The 16280-nt window shown below is 37.6% G+C and overlaps 1 long non-coding RNA gene across 1 annotated transcript; it reads left to right on the top strand.

Annotated features, from left to right (window-relative positions):
• Positions 1–2791: 2791 nt before the first annotated feature.
• Positions 2792–14711, top strand: LOC109413154 (uncharacterized). The gene is made up of 4 exons (XR_002130815.3): positions 2792–3428; positions 12142–12684; positions 12809–13099; positions 13201–14711. It is a non-coding gene; the product is annotated as an uncharacterized LOC109413154 (long non-coding RNA).
• The last annotated feature ends 1569 nt before the right edge of the window (positions 14712–16280 follow it).

Here is a 16280-nt window from a genome sequence, read left to right as displayed (position 1 = left end):
TAGATAAAAGATTTATGTTAGGTTTCCTTAAAACATTTGTTTTGAAATTCCTCAACATTCTTGGTATACAGTGGAGATGTGTCTAAAAGAATCCCTGGAGGAATTCCGAAATGGATTTCGGAGAAAAAAATCAAATGAATTCTAGGAAACATTTCCAAAGAAATTTTTAGAACTTTTAAATTAATTTAGAAATTTCCAGAAAAACATCCATGGAATGCTCTCTTGAAGATACCGCGTTGAAATACCTGAAGCAATTCTTAGAATACTACAGAAGCTTCCGGAGATTTTTCTGAAGGAATCCCTGGAAGAATTTCCAAACTGATTTCGGAAAGAATTTCAAAACTAATTCCCGATGGGAATGGTAAAAAAAATCTCTACGATTTCAAGTAAAAATCTCTGAGTGAATGAGAGAAGCATCTGAGTCCTGGAGAAGCATCTGAAGACATTCGACGATTGCTGAAGATATCAAATAGGGTTTAATGAAGAAATGTCGGGAACAATACATGACAAAACTTCATTGGAAACATCTGCTTTAACTTATATATGAATCCTTTGACAGTTTTAGAAGCAATTGACCAATATCTAGAGGAAGTTTTGATAGATTTTTTCCTGATGAAGTTTCTGAAAAAAATATGTTTAGAAGAACCTCTGAAATAGTTTCTGATGAATGTTCTGGATTAATTCTTGGAAAAAGTTGCTATGTTATCCTTGAAATATTTTCCTTAAACGCACGAAGGCGCAAATTAATTCCATAATTTCCTAAGTTAATTTTTGTTGCAATAATGGAGGCACAGTTTTCTTTTTTTTTTGTATCTGTATTAGCAAGAATTATATTCTCAAGCGAGTTCATGTCTGGTTATTTCCCTTTTGAACCATAATTGTCAGAAATGAAATTTGATTCCCGGTCTTCGACATGTTAGGCATGTGCTTTAACTATCACGCTAGATCTGCTTTCCTAGAAGGAATAATTCTCATTTTTTGTTGTCTTTATTGGCGTAGTTATTCATCCTGAGTGAGTTCGCCACGAAATACATAATGTTTGTTAAAAATTTTAAGGTAAATTAAACGTTTATTTTTATTTTGTGGTAAAAGTAATGAATGTTCTAATATTCATTTCTTTTGGTTCATTGGATTGAAGGAATTTTACCTTATGACCAATTTAAATCAGGTAAAATTAAATTTTATCAGAAACTCCATGAAAACAACATCAAGTCAATTTGTCCAATGTTTGGTTTTGACATCATAAGTTGTGCCATGTTACATTTTGCAGCATAAGCTATCCCAGGTTCATTTTTTTTTCTCAAAAGCTATCCCATGTTCAGTTTATACGCATTAAAAGCTATCCGAACATCTCTGCGGGAATCCTGAACATTTTCCGGAAATCCTGATATCTTTTGTGAATTTCAACATGAGACAGCTTATGATGAAAATTACAACATGGGACAGCTGATGCCGCGAAAATTCCGAAAAATGGTAGATTTGTCGGCAGTACAGTCCCACCAGTGTTTTTCATTAAAAAATCAAAGTAAATTGTATGTTTGTGAATTTTTTTGTTCAAACAAATACCGATTCTAACGCTATGCTGGTGGATTCATTTTGTGTTTTTATATTACACTTGTCCCTAGAGATGGATGGAAACAATGCTGAAACTTAAAACGCGTTTTTCTCAGTTTGCTGTTATAGAACATGGGACAACTATGCTGCACACGGCAGTATGGGTACACGGTTCCTATTATGGATTTAAAATTAACATGTGGCTTCGTGGTCGTGCGGCTAGTGTCACCAAGCATTTAGTCGCATCGTGCCAGGAGCGCGGGTTCGATTCCCGCCGCAGCTGCCAGGAAAAATTTTCGGCTGTGCCACTAGGCGTTGCATGCTAATCCGTTGTCTAGTGTCGTGCTTCCTTCAAAGAGCTAATAGCTCACTGCAAGTACTAAGCGTATCCGTGTCTTTTTAACATCAATTCCTATAGTGGCGCTATAGGTGCAAAGAAGCAAGAAATAAGGAAAATAATTGTTTAGAATAGGTTTTTCGACAAATGCTGAATACACAAATAAGTGTTGTTATTAATTAAGTATGTATAGTGCGAACTCATAGAGCACCAAGCTGAGAACTCTAGAGCACCAAACTGAGAAGCAGATTTTGTCCCAGTGGGGACGTTATGCAAGGAAGAAGAAAATGAACAATCGATAGCTTTTTTTTCTTCTGTCAAAAGGCCATTTTTGTCCTAAATCAAATTTCGGGAAACTCCTTGTTTCCTTATTCACCCAATACGGTTCCTTCTGAATCCTTATTTCATGCATTGCCGTGGAAACCTACCCGCATCGTGGCACATTTGGTCAACACCCCTTTTTCGCCACACTCTTCCCATCGTTGTCATCGCCGTCGTCGTCGCCGTCGATGAAAAACCACACTTGAACACACCACTCAACCAAACAAATTTACTGCCTTTTGCCACCGTCTTTTCTTTCCTCACGGAGGTAGCTATCTATTCCTGGTGGTTCCAAAGCAACAACTTGCACCAAAAGCAACAACAGTCCCAAATTGCTGCACCTTTTCCCGCCTTCCTGTGCGACAACTCGACCCGAACCGTGCAACATTCGTCTTGTCGCTGCATTCTACACGTATCCATACACGACCCGAACTCAACACATGCACGCAATCGGACCGACGGACGACGACGACGACTTCGGCTCAGCAGCAGCAGCAACACGAACGCTTGTTGAACACCGCACCGTCGATGGACCAAAGCAAGAGCCACCTCAACAAGTTGAAACGTGTTGAGGAATCAGTTTGCTGTCAGCAATCGTGCCAATCGGACGTGTTTCCCTGTGAGCTCTTCGCTGCCTGCGAAAGATAGAAAGCATTTCCAAGTTAGATTGACGACGACGAATTCGCGAGTTGGAACCCAAGTTCTTTGTTTTCGTTTGTGAGAGAGCCGTGCGTGTCATACGGAAGTTCCGCGTGTCGGCGTTTTTTCCCCGGTTGAGGGAAAAGTTTTCCACGGTGTGGAAGGTTGTGCAAGAACAAGGATTATTTCAGCGCGTGTTGTGCGCTGGTGGAAGAAGTTCGTGGTTGTTTATACCGTGAAAGCTGTGAAGGAGAGAGTGACATTGACTGATTTTTTTTTATCGAAAAATCGAAAAGTGAAGACTGATTTTTGCTGGTTGAATTAAGAAAAGTGGGACCAAACAGAAAAACAATGGCTGTGGCGTTTTATATTCCCTCGGTGGACGAGGATGAACCGGTGAAGCCCAATTCGCCGCACCCTCAACAGGTCGGTGGGGCCCAGCACCAGCAAGCATCTAATCAAACGACCGGTTCAAACGTGTCGCAACAAGTCTGTGCGGCGGAGGCGGTGGCGGAGTACCAAAGGCAACACCTGATAGCGGTGTTCCACGAGATTTTGGTGGCTTACGCGAGAGAAGGTAAGTGTTGATGAGTGCTGTGATTGGAGTGATATTAAAGGAAGATTTGGAATTCGTTTTGGTTCAAATAACTATGATGTTGTTATAAGATATTTTGAAAGTTGTTGAATTTTCGATAGAAAATTGTATCATATTACTTGAAGAGCTCACCATCGTAAAGGAATTCTTCTGTGATGATCTATAAAAATAATTCAAAATATAAGATTATTCTCAACCACTCTAAAATCAGTCTAGTCATGTACAAGGTCGAACCAAACGACGACAACATTTAGAACAAGAACTACTTATGTACATCCTCGACTAGATAGTGTAAAAGAGTATGTATTTTATTTGTTTTTTAAGCAAACTATCTTGTGAAGAAAAGTGAATTCTATGAAACTTATTCTATGGCTTATGTACAAAAACACAAAGTGTTTGACACCTGTACAAGTTCTCCTTCCAATAAGATTTAGTTTTTCCAAGAACTAAATATGTTCATCAATGGCTTGACTTGTAGGCTTAGAAAGTTGTTAAGACTTCTATTTCAATGGATCATCCTGTTAAAAACTATTGTAATAAAATGTTGAAACATATTAAAGGATGATTATTTCAAGAGCTTTTCATTACTCTACGCCGGGAGTTTTCATGCCTTTTATCTCACAGTGAACTTTTTGAGAATAATGAAGTTTTTTTTCCGGTATGAATTTACTAATTAGACTTCTTTCGTAGTTCATAGTACTGTACTTGTGAGTAAAGATTGTTTAGTAAGAATAATTTTAATGAAAAATGTGCCTTGCTACGAGTGCAACAGTTGTTTTTCCCTTCTTTGATACGTTGGCAATGCCATTGGTTTGCAAAAAATCAAACCGGGTTCGACGAGATTTTGAACATTTTTTTTTAGAAATTCGTCCCAACTTAATGGCAATGTTTTGGTGGACATCTGAACGTAAATTCAGGCAAAGTCCTGCAATGATCATTGGCAGATTGGCACAACCATGCTTTTTGGTACATGTTTTTATCAGATCATGATTGAATTTTTGAAAAAAAAAACAAGTACATGGCAAGTTACATACAGAGTTCTTTCTGAGAACTTTGGCACATAATTGGAAAAATTAACGAAAGGTCAAATCCATGGTTTATTTCCATTGTGACCGTCAAAAAACAATCCAAATCTTATAACTAAATTACGACTTTCTCTATACTCTATTCTGATTCTTATTCTGCACGAACTTGCCTAGTTTTCAGGCAGAGTTTTCCTAAATCTCATGGCAAGTGTTAGCAATCCACTACGGTGTACAATCTGAAATCCCCTGTTATATGAAGATACATGCATCATTTCCAACGGTTGTGTTTGTCTGTTTTCCCACTAGCATGTGCCATCTCGATTTTGGCAGAGTTGTTGTTTTATTTGCAGTAGAACTAGCTATTTCTGGTGCCAATTTTGCTAGCTACTTAGGGGCAAAGTAACAACATAGGGTTCATCCATAAAGTCACGATCCTAGGAGGAGGACGGTTTGTGAAAACGTGACAGGCAATGTATTAAGTTTGGAAAAAAAAACCGTACAAAATTGGGCAGGATGTTTACTCATAAGACAAAACATCCCTGAGGGTTTCAAGTTTTTCCAGGGAGATTTTTGAAGTTTAATTTGAAAAATGTGCCCATAACTTTAAACAATTGATATTTTCTACTAACTTGCTGAATTCTTTCAAGATTTTGTTTTGCCAAAACTTCTTCAAAAATAAACAAAAATCTTTTGGTTCACATTTCCTAAAAAAGAATTAACATTCAGACGCTCTAAAAATTAGAACAGAAACTCTAAAAGTTCAATCACCATATCACCATTACATTCCTTATATAGTATAAAAACTGAAATTGGATGTCTGTTACCTGTGCTGTTGGTTTGCTGAAGTCCTTCCTTAAATTCCTTTCAAATGTTTTTGGTATATTTTTCTCACAGTTTCTCACAGAATTCTCCCATGAATGTATGATTTTTTTTCTTGAAGTTTGTCGATTTTTCGATCTGGCTTGCTCCATTTCTCCCAAGTTTCCATTCAGAGGGCTTCACGTATCAGCTCCCATAGTTTTTTTTCCAATATTTGTTCGGTGTCTTTCTGAGCAATGTTTGTGGGTTTTCTATCAGAATTCCTCCCGAGATTCTTTCCAGAAGTTTTCCCGATATGTTTCCAGAATTTCTCGCTGGATTCCTCCCAGAAATCCTTAAAGAATTCATCCAAGGTTCCTTCAGGAAATTCTTGTAGGAGTTTCCGGGATAGTTTTATAACAATTTCTCTCGAGATTTTTGAAAGATTTTTGCAGAAGCTCTTCTAGTGATTTCCTTTAGGAGTTTTTGTTTTCGATATTTCTTTTGGATGTCCTCGCAGAATTTTGCCAGTAGTTTTACCGATGTGATGTCCCAATTTGTCTCAGGATCTCATCCAAAGTTGCTAACGTGATTCCTCGAATGAGGGTTCTAGCAAGATTTCACCTGCTGCTCCGCCAATTTCCTACACGGGATTTCGTAAGCTCTTCCAGGAGACATTTCGAGAAAAGCTCATTGAAATTCCCAGCAAGAACTTCAAGAGCAACTATTAAAGAAATTTCAATACTAGCCTCCGAAATCTCGGGAAACATCTGAATCAGATAAAAATTCTGCTAGGGATTCCGTGAAGTGCTCTTGGAATAATCCCAAAAATTGCTGAAGCAATTGCTTCAGCAGAAATCCCAGAAAGCACTCAGAAAAAAACGTCTTTGAAGAAAGTCCAGGATAAATTTTGAAAACTTTGAGAGAATTTCCAGTCCGGGAAAACTCCGAAAGAAAAGTCAGGTAAAATTTCGAAAAAAATTCTGCGAAACCTTAAGGAACTATCCCGATTGAAACTGGCGTACAAAGCTCACGCAAATTTTCTGAAGAAATTACAGGAAAAACTTCAAAAGAAATCCCGAAGAGTTCCTTGCAGTTTTGTGAAACATTCCCCTGGGAGCTATAGTAGAAATCCCAGGAATAAGTTATGTAGCAACTCAGGGAGAGTTCCCGAGAAGATCACCTGTGGAATTGCCAAGACGAACACCGGAAGAAATCGCGAAAAGTATACAAGAATCCTGGTGGAAATCCCATAAGAATTATATACAGGCAGGAAGGGAAGAAGGTATATCGGCAAAACCTCTGAAATTCTGGAAAAAAAATCAGAAGAATCCCAGTGAAAAACTCCAAGATAAATCGGTCGGAATTCAGGAATCTTGGAGTAACCTAAGAACTTCTTGGAAAAAAGCTGGTAGGAATCCGGAAGATTCTCCGAGAGGAATTTTAAAAAGATAATACAAAGAAAAATGGCGACAAATTCGGAAAAAATCTTGTGAGAAACCCTGGGAAGCATTCCAAGAGGCATTTTTTAAGAAGTTGTAGTAAACTATGTCGACTCTATTTTTTAGTAAATTTACAAGTTTTAACTTACAAGTTTTTAGTGCTATTTAGGCTGATGCAAATGTGTTATTAGTTTTGTGTCACTCCAATTGGGAATTCCCAGTATATTGAAGGGTTAAAAAAACTTGGCAACTCATTAGGCCGATGCAAAAGATTTTTTTCTTTTTTGTCCGACACCTCACATCAGGCACGAATAAGAGGCGGGTGTATATAAATTTAAAACAACAATAAAAAACAAAAAAAAAAGTATTGATAAATATAAAAAAATATTCAACTATTCATAAAAATGATATTTTTTTGCTATTTTTGTATAGAAAATGAAGCCATTAGTTGTCAAGTTTTTTTTTCGTCCTTCAATATTTTGGGAATTCTTTTGGGGGGAACTGTGACTTAAAACAAATCGAATATTTGCTTTTGCATTATTCATGCGACTCAATTTTTTTTATTAATTTTTATCTTAGCATTCAGATATTTGCTGAGTATTCCAGGTGATTCCAAACTTATAGTTTTTGAATTTTTTTTATATAATTCAGCTATCAAAAGGCTAAATATATGCTCGCAGATTCTTGGATTTAATAAAAAAAAATCTATACTTTTGCGAGAAATATTGTTAAAAAATGTTTTGTAGTTTTGTCAAGTTTTAAAATAAGTTTTTTTTTTTTTAGATTTTGTGAATTCTTCACGAACGCTTATAGAGGCAGAAGAATAGTATAGTTTTGAAGTATGAATTCTGGGATACAATTTTTGAAAAAAAAAAAAGCAGTTACATCCTTGGAAAATCCTTGTAATACAACTTTTATATTCTCGTTATATTTAAAAAATGACGCACATGATAGAAGATTTTTAAATAATGTGTTACGGACTCAACAACAGAAAAAAAATGTGGAATCTCTACGTGAAATCAATGACGGAATCTTCCTACAGATTCCATCAGCAAATATTCAAAAAAAAATCCAAATACCTACCTAACGATCTAAAAAAATTCACATAAAATATTTGAGAAAGGTAACAGCAAAGTATTCCTAGTTTTTTATGATAATTAACAAGATTAGATTAAATTAGATACGAAAACAACAGATTTTCTGATATTTTTATCTTCAAAAAAAAAAATTAAAATAAAAAAAAACGCTGGCAAAGCAGAAAAAATAGCATTTTTTTTTTTCAAAAATGTTTCATGTTGACAGGTATTTTTTTCTACTATTTTTTAATTGCATTTGTTCTATTTGTTCCTTTTGTGAATAAGCTTTTAGGGTTGCGTGCCTCATGACAACACATGAAAAGGGGTTTATACATTTTGAAACTGTTTTTGATTAATTTGAAATTTAAGCAGGAAAAAAAAACAGAACCAAGAATTACTACGTACGTTTACTATATATTTACTTATATATACTGTTTGTAAGGTTTTCAGAAGAGCCCAGATTTTGCCTATTTTTCAGGAATTCTCCTTGAAACCCCTTCCATATTCCTTGTTGAATTCCTTTTCTAATTCGTTCTTTACATTCTTCCACAGCTTTTTTTTACGAAATTGTTCACGATATGTACTGGAGTTTTTCCTTAAATTTATCAATGCAATTGGCTTTATTTGTATTTTTTTCGAATGAGCTTCTAGGGTAGCGTGCTGCATGACAGCACATGAAAATCGGTTTAAATATTTTGAAACTGTTTTTGAATAATTTGAAATTGGGGTGGAAAAAATTAAAAAAAATCTTTTCTGAGTCGTATGTATAGCAAGTACTCAATTTATGTTAACAACACATTCAGTTGTAGATACTACTTGTGAAGTTTTCAGTATTTAGCCCAGCGATTCTTTTTTGAAATTCTAACATTCATCTATGGAAATCTACAAAGTCAATCGGAGGACTGCCTCCATTTTTTCAGGAATTTTCCTCGAAACCCTTCTGTTATTTCTTCTTTTATTTCTCTCGATTCTTTTTTTGCATTATTTTCCGACAGAATTGCTCCACGATATCTGTTAGAGTTTTTCCTTCAATTATTCAATGTTCAATGTTCTTTTTTCCTGAAAGTTTTTTGCAGTTCCTTTCAAAATTTCTCCAAAAGTTTCTCCTAGGATTCCATCCAAAGGCTTTCCAGGATCTGCTCCTAGAGTTTCTTCTGAAATTTATTTTGATGATCCTTGCTGGTCTTTATGAGTATGCTATTCCTGGAGTTTCCAATGGATTCCTCGCAGGATTTCTGTGGAAGTTTTTTCACGGTGTTCCAACAGGAGTACTTCCCGGTTCACAGGTTTCTCGTGGGGATATTTCCAAAATATTCATATTGTTTCTTCAACAGCGTCTCTAAGAGATTTTATGGATGTGCTTCTCAATAGTTTTGCGAAACCTTTGTAGAAGTTGTTCCACGAATTTCTCCTGTATTCCCTCGCGAGGTTTCTCCCATGATTTTTCCCGTGGTTTTCTTACAGGTTTTCAGTGTTCTTTTTGCACTTCCTAAATATTCCCGCCTAGAATCACTCCCAGTAGTTTTTCCCACTTCTTCAAGTTTTTTTTAAAATATTTTTTTCCCAAAGTTCTTCTCGGGATTCCTGCTATTAGTCTTCGCATATTTCTCGCAAGTTTCTACCAGGATTTCTTAAGATATTTGTCCAGTAACTTCTAGCAAGGAATTTCGTAGGTTTTTTTTTCGAAGGAGTTTCCCTCACACTTCCCCGTTTTTTTAATTTTTTTTTTCAAAGTTTCTACTGCTATAAATCTTTCTAGATTTCTTCTCGAGACCCAGATTTTTTTCCAAAATTTCTCCGAGAATATCTTCATAGGAATTATGCAGGTCAGGAAGAATTCCAAGAAACACTCCAGCAAAAATCCTGACAAGAGCTCCGAGAGTATCTATCAGAGTAGTAAAAAAAGGAAAATGTTCAGAGATCGCGAGAATAATTCCATGATAAATATGCTGAAATCAAAATCAAAAGAAATTCCAGACGAACTTAGGATAAATCCTGATAACACTCTGGAAGACAACCGGAAGCAATACGAGGAAGGAATAGAGAATTTTCTAGGGAAACTCGAAGCAAAATCTCTGGAATATTTATTGTAGCAATTGAGGGATAAACTTTGCGGGAGACACTCGAGGAGACATTATGGGGTAAACACTGGGAGAAATCTTACTTTTTTTTCTTTTTTTTTATAAAACCCTCATGCAATCTCGAATGGGGTTCTGGGAACAATACCACTACAGAGAAGCATGGTAAGAAATCCTGCATGACCTCCGTAAACAAGTCCAGGAGAGATCATTGGAAGTTCAAGAATCCTAATTTTTTTAGGGATAAATTTCTGAACTTGTAGCAATTGAGGGATAAACTTTGCCACGACATTTGTGAAATCTCCTTGGAGACACTCGAGGAGACATTATGGGGTAAACACTGGGAGAAATCCCACTTTTTTTCTTTTTTTTATAAAACCCTCATGCAATCTCGAATGGGGTTCTGGGAACAATACCACTGCAGAGAAGCATGGTAAGAAATCCTGCATGATCTCCGTGAACAAGTCCAGGAGAGATCATTGGAAGTTCAAGAATCCTAATTTTTTTAGGGATAAATTTCTGAACTAATTTGTCAAATTTTGATAAAATTGCGGATTCGTACCGAAAAATCTCCAAGAGAACTTCAAGGAGGATTTTTTTTTATTTAGAAAGATTTTACCCTGAAGGGGCATTCGTCTCTAAAAAGTTCATGGAGGAATACCAAGAGAGAAACCGTTAGAAACCACGGGATGAATCTTCTTAGAAATCTTGAAAGGAGGTATCTCTAAGGCACGTCTACTTGGGAGAGACGTCCCAGCCGAGGGCTGAAAGTGTATCTAATAAAGATATAAAATAAATAAATAAAAAAAAACGCCTACTTGGAAATTGCAGCATCTTATCAAAATTGTCGGTTTGCTGGAAACATCTAGTTGATCTAATAGCTTTTCTTTAGCTCCTTGTTCTCTTGTTAGCAATATCATGGAAGAGAGTCCTGCAGAAATACCGAGATGAGTGCTGGGATAAAATCCAACGAGAGGAAACGGAGGAAACTTTGCAGGACGCTCTATGGTAGAGTTATACTTCTCAAAGTAAACATGAGGTGAAATCCTTTAGGATCCCCGTGAAAACTCCAAGAGAATTGGTTGGAATTCAGAAATTCTGCAAAACTTCTAAAGAGAAATCTTGGAAAAATATTTTTTGTATGAATTTAAACTCCCTGACTCATACACGTGCACTAGATATTTCCAGAATCTTAGCAAGTTTGTCAACTTGCCGGAAAATCTGTTTGATCAAGGAGCCCTCCTCTTGTTCATCTTGAATGGCTATCCAGATGCCTTCTGGACTTAACTTGCTGTATGAATAAACATCCGATAAAATTTGCAGCTTCTTCGCGAAACTAGTTGAGCATAAATGGGTCCATCATGGGGTCCATGTTGTTAATGGATAGCGCCTGAACGAACTCTTATTAGTAGGTACTCGATTACTTTCATACATGACTTCTCTGAATACACCACTCCCTTCGTTCTATTAACCCAGTCCAGCTAATGTATTGCTTGTAAACCAATGCCTGGGCTCATAACCTGCAACAAAAAGCTTATAACCAAAACGTGGAACTGGAAAATGGTCTAAAATGGTATTGAAGAGAATTTGTTCTCCACGCTTTTTTATTACAAATCAGTAGACAGGGTATTGGTGAACACCCATGAAAACAAAAAGAATGGAATCAATTGGTGCCGTATTCGCTTGTTTTCGAATAAAATGAATATGGGAGCATGAGATTACTGATGGCACACATACACTCAACCAAATAACCTTAAGATTTCCATAAGGCCCAACTTATGAAACGGCCTTTAAATAATTCATAATGATTCGGATGAATTTCATAAGGTCACTCTATGACGTAAAATCGTCTCACAGCTTGGCTTTTATTCATGTTTAGCAACATGGTATTCTCAAGCGTCGGTAGCCGTGTGGATAAAACACAGGCTCGGTGATCCCGACGTTCATGGATCGAATCCAGTCTGCATCATTTTAAGATTTTTTTGTTCTTTCCATAAGTCTATCTTATGAAATTTGTCATAACAAGCACGATCAATTTCCATAAGGTATTCTTATGGATGACATAAGAATTAGTTATAGCAAATTTTCATAAGGTATTTCGATGAATTTCGCTAGTTTTTTTTCGCTGAGTGTACCCTGTAAGAAGAAATTTATCTAGTACTGAAATTCTCTAGCTCTCCTGCCCTTGAACATTTAGAAAGCGCATCCTTCCCGTGACCTTCACTTGCATCGTAACTAATCGCATATTCCCCACATTCTCTTCTCTTACCCGACAGCGTCCCTCGCGCAACACTCGCCAAGCCCCAAAGCCCTGCCGCCCACCTCCGAGCCGTGCCTGCTGTGTAAAAAGCTCTGCTATCTGTTCCGGCGGTTCTACTGACAACATCATCGGTGCCAGACGACTGCCGCCACAACCGTCCTACTAGATAGCCGGTGCTGGTGCTGGTGCACCATCAGCACCACCATCGACGATAACATTAGCCAAAAACGTGCCAGGACTACTGATACTACTACTACTACTACCACTACCACTACTTCAACAACCACTAGGAATAAACGAGAGGAGCCTTCGGGTCGTCATCGTCGGAGCAGGCGGAAGCCGACGGCGGTGGCACGGCAGCAAAAGCACCAGCGAGAAACTAGGTCAAGGACGATGGAGACTGGTGCTTTCACGACCACTAGGAAGGTCACTGGTGCTGCTGTAGCTACTGTGACCGACGACGACACTGCGGGCGCCAATGGAACTGTTAGCTGTAAGCGTCGTCGTAAATGGAGCGAGTTGTGAATTTTTGGTGCTATTAAATTAAGCTGGACGAGAGGTACGTACCGGGAGCGACTGGGGTTTCCCGCCGCCAGTTAACGAGCGTCTAGTGTGCGAAATGGCATCGATTTAACTTTCTTTTGTTTTGGTTCTCTTTCTCTTTTTTCGCTGCCGTCGAACAGATTGCGATGCGATGGAATGATTCATCCGTTTTGGCGCTCTCTCCTCGTGTTGCACACGCCTCTCGCTCTCCCTAGCTCCGATGGAGCGAGCGTTGGAGCAGTGCGTGCGTATGTGAGTCGGAACAGAGCGAGTCGTGTTGAATCGTGTTGTCGATGGGTCGTCTCCTGCCGGAAACCATTAGAAACGTGTTTGGATTTTGATCGGAAAAGATGGTGCATGAGTGGTGGGCTTCGGGTTCTTCGCTGAATTCGGGCCCCGAGCTCAAACCCGGATGATGGCTGTTGAGGATGGTAAGTTCGATGAAAACATTACCCTTCGATAGATGGAAATCAGTCTTAACATAAATATCACTAACAGGATTACCTCCCTATCTTCTCTTCCTTCTTCACAGGTTTCGTAACTAGGCAACAAACGCAAATACGCAAAACGTCAAATTGTTTGTTGACAATTGAATTTTTGGAAGCATTTTTTTGGAGCGAACAAACTACGAGCAATTATACAAATTACAAACCGTAAGGAACAAAACAAACCTTGTACATAAAGCAGTTATTCTCGAGACCCCTCTCTCTTTGTATCTATATACTTCAAGTAAGTTCATCGGAATAGCTGTGACAAACCAAAGCATCTGATCAAAAGACAAAACAAAACCACGTTTTTCTCACGATTTTTCCTAGCGTGTAAGTCCATCTGGAATCTTGTCGCGACAAGACCCGAACAAACTAACAAATAACTATTTATACCATTATCGAATTATAACGAACAGAAAAAGACAAACTAGTAGATGAAGCTGTTAGTTGTTTAAGCGAATTGAAAAAAAAACATAAGCATATTGTGACCCCCTCTAGCAAGTAAGGCCCCTTCCCGATCCGAAGTGGAAAGGCGGAAAACAAAACAAAGACAAGCGCAATTGTGATATCATGACTTCTTTTTTCTTAATTTTTAAAGTGCGAAATATTTCTATACACAAACAAACAGAACAAAACGCAAACAAAGAGAAACGAAGCACTCAAGGTTGCCGTCGAAGCGAGGAACAAAAAAAAACGTTTATAAACGGTAGGAATCGAAGCGATTTAAAAACAAAAACATAAGAGCAAACGGATACAAACGGAAACCGCGGCTGCCGCGTTTTACGCCCCCGATATAGAGATACACTGTAAATATTTATTTTAAAAATTGACAAAAAAGAGTAACGAACGACAAATTAGGACTACGGTGTCTACTTATATATACATCTTATACTTACAAAAAAAATCATACAACTATATTTAACTTTGTGACGTAAGGTTTTTTCGTATGTATTTTTCTGCTTTTGACTATTGAATACGCGCGCGTTCCCTCCCCCGAAATGGGGTAGAATTTAATTGTGGTAGTGTTGTATTGGTACAATAAGTATTTGTAGGTTTAAGGCCCCATTAAACAAAAGAAAATCACAAAAAGTCAACAATCAATTTCAACTTCAACTTCTTCTTAAGTAATTACGATGAGTAGGTTTTAAAGCGATCGCGTTCATCTAGGTAAGAACTTGTGCTACTACCATACATATGTATTTGTAAGTCGAACTCAATCAAAAATCCAATACGACGACGACGACGACGCGTTTGTTTGTACATAATTTATTTGGAGCTTTCGTCCATCCGCCTGCAGACGGGTGGGCGAAAGTTTGGCATTTGTTAGACCAAAAACTAATGTGAGAAAAAAAGTTTGATGAAACGAAGAAAAAAAATATTGTAACTAATTTGCCTAAAGCAGTACTGTCATTAGTTTAATTTCCATTGATTCCTCAGTTTACCATTAATTGTAATTGTATATTTTTTGTTTGTTGCATACTCGAATGAACGGATGGAATGAGAAGGTGGTTTTTTGAATAAATCAAAACGAGAATGGTTTCGATAAATGACGAAATATGTTGTAATGAATTGCATTTTGCATGATGACATTTCCCTGTTGATGACCCCAATGCGTTCTCTCTTTATTATATTTATAAGTTGTATTGTGTTTTGATATTTGATTCCGAGGTCACGTCTATTGTTCGCCAGATCATCCTTGGTCTGGTTCACCCTTTGTGCTCTCAGCACTCTATGCCTAAAGAAATATGGCTCTTCAGGATGTTCTGCAGTGAATTTATGGCAGTAAATCCTGGGGGTCGGATTCCGGTTCGTAGTCAAATTCGTCTTGTCGACAAATTCGTCTTGTTTATCAATCTATCACTGTACGCCAAAAATAAACCTTTCCCAACCACACTCCGCAATCCGCATGAACTTGTGCAGATGCAGTGAACTCGTTGGTAGTTGGAAAAGCGGCTACTTACTTTCGATAGAGCAGAATACGCTATGCAAAAAATCGAGGCGTTGACAGATTCTGAGGATGCTGTTGATACGCCAATAATGGGAACACGAATGCAGCCGGCAAAGAAGAAGCCAAAATTCGTTTCAAAGGCATATCCATAGAGTTTTGCATAGAAATTTAACCTCAATTTTCTCCCCGATCGGACAACAATCGGGAATCAAAACAAACCACCGGAATCTGTCAAAACTAGTGTGGGAGATAAAATGACAGGAATAGCGTGAGTGAGCCTTACGTTCATTCGTGACATCATCGTGCAAAGCTACGTCTAAAACTTTATCTCAGGTACAGTTCATTTGTCGCTATTGAACTTTGAATGATTATCAAATGAGATGAAGTTTTTGACGCAGCTTTGCACGATGACGTCACGAATGAACGTCGGGTTCACTCACGTTCTTCCTGTCCTCTTCTATCCCACACTAGTTTTGACAGTTTCCGGTGGTTTGTTTTGATTCCCGTTCGTTGCCATTCTTTCCTCTCTCGGGGAGAAAATTGAGGTTAAATTTCTATGCAAAACTCTGTTGAGAACTCTACCTGGGAACTTCTTGACATCGAAAGACCAGCAGCACGGACATGCAAAAAAAATAATGTTACTCCAACGGAAAGCTCGACTTTAGCAATGCTGCTTGGGACTAATCAGATCAATATACAGTGACCCTACAATTTATGAATCGGAAAAAATGACCACAGTTTATGGATCACTCCATTTGATCAACATGGTGATTCATAAATAGTGTACAAAAATTAAGGTGATTCATCGGTGTGGGGTCACTGTACTAACGGAATCGATCCTGCCACAGTTTGGAGATTTGCAGCAATTGGGTTGTTTAGTGAATAAAATATTGCTATTTTCTATAGCCTAATCGAAAGAGCTCATTTTTCTGAGTATAACGTGTTTTTATTGGATTCCAATACCTTTGTTTTGATGGTTAAATCAACAAAACAGTTTTAATTTTCGTGGATAGAATGACAGTTCAATCGATAAAGTGACAGTTCGACCCGAACAAAAAAATTTCCCCATACAAACTTTAAATGAATTTTAAAAATAGTTCCCGGACTCCAAAAATTATGAAATTTTGGATTTCGACTAATTTTTGGGCGGAGAATCCGATTATGAAATAATCCTGA

This window comes from Aedes albopictus, chromosome 1 (assembly GCF_035046485.1).
Source record: "Aedes albopictus strain Foshan chromosome 1, AalbF5, whole genome shotgun sequence".
Lineage (NCBI taxonomy): Eukaryota > Metazoa > Arthropoda > Insecta > Diptera > Culicidae > Aedes > Aedes albopictus.
This window is presented reverse-complemented; position numbering and strand designations above follow the sequence as displayed.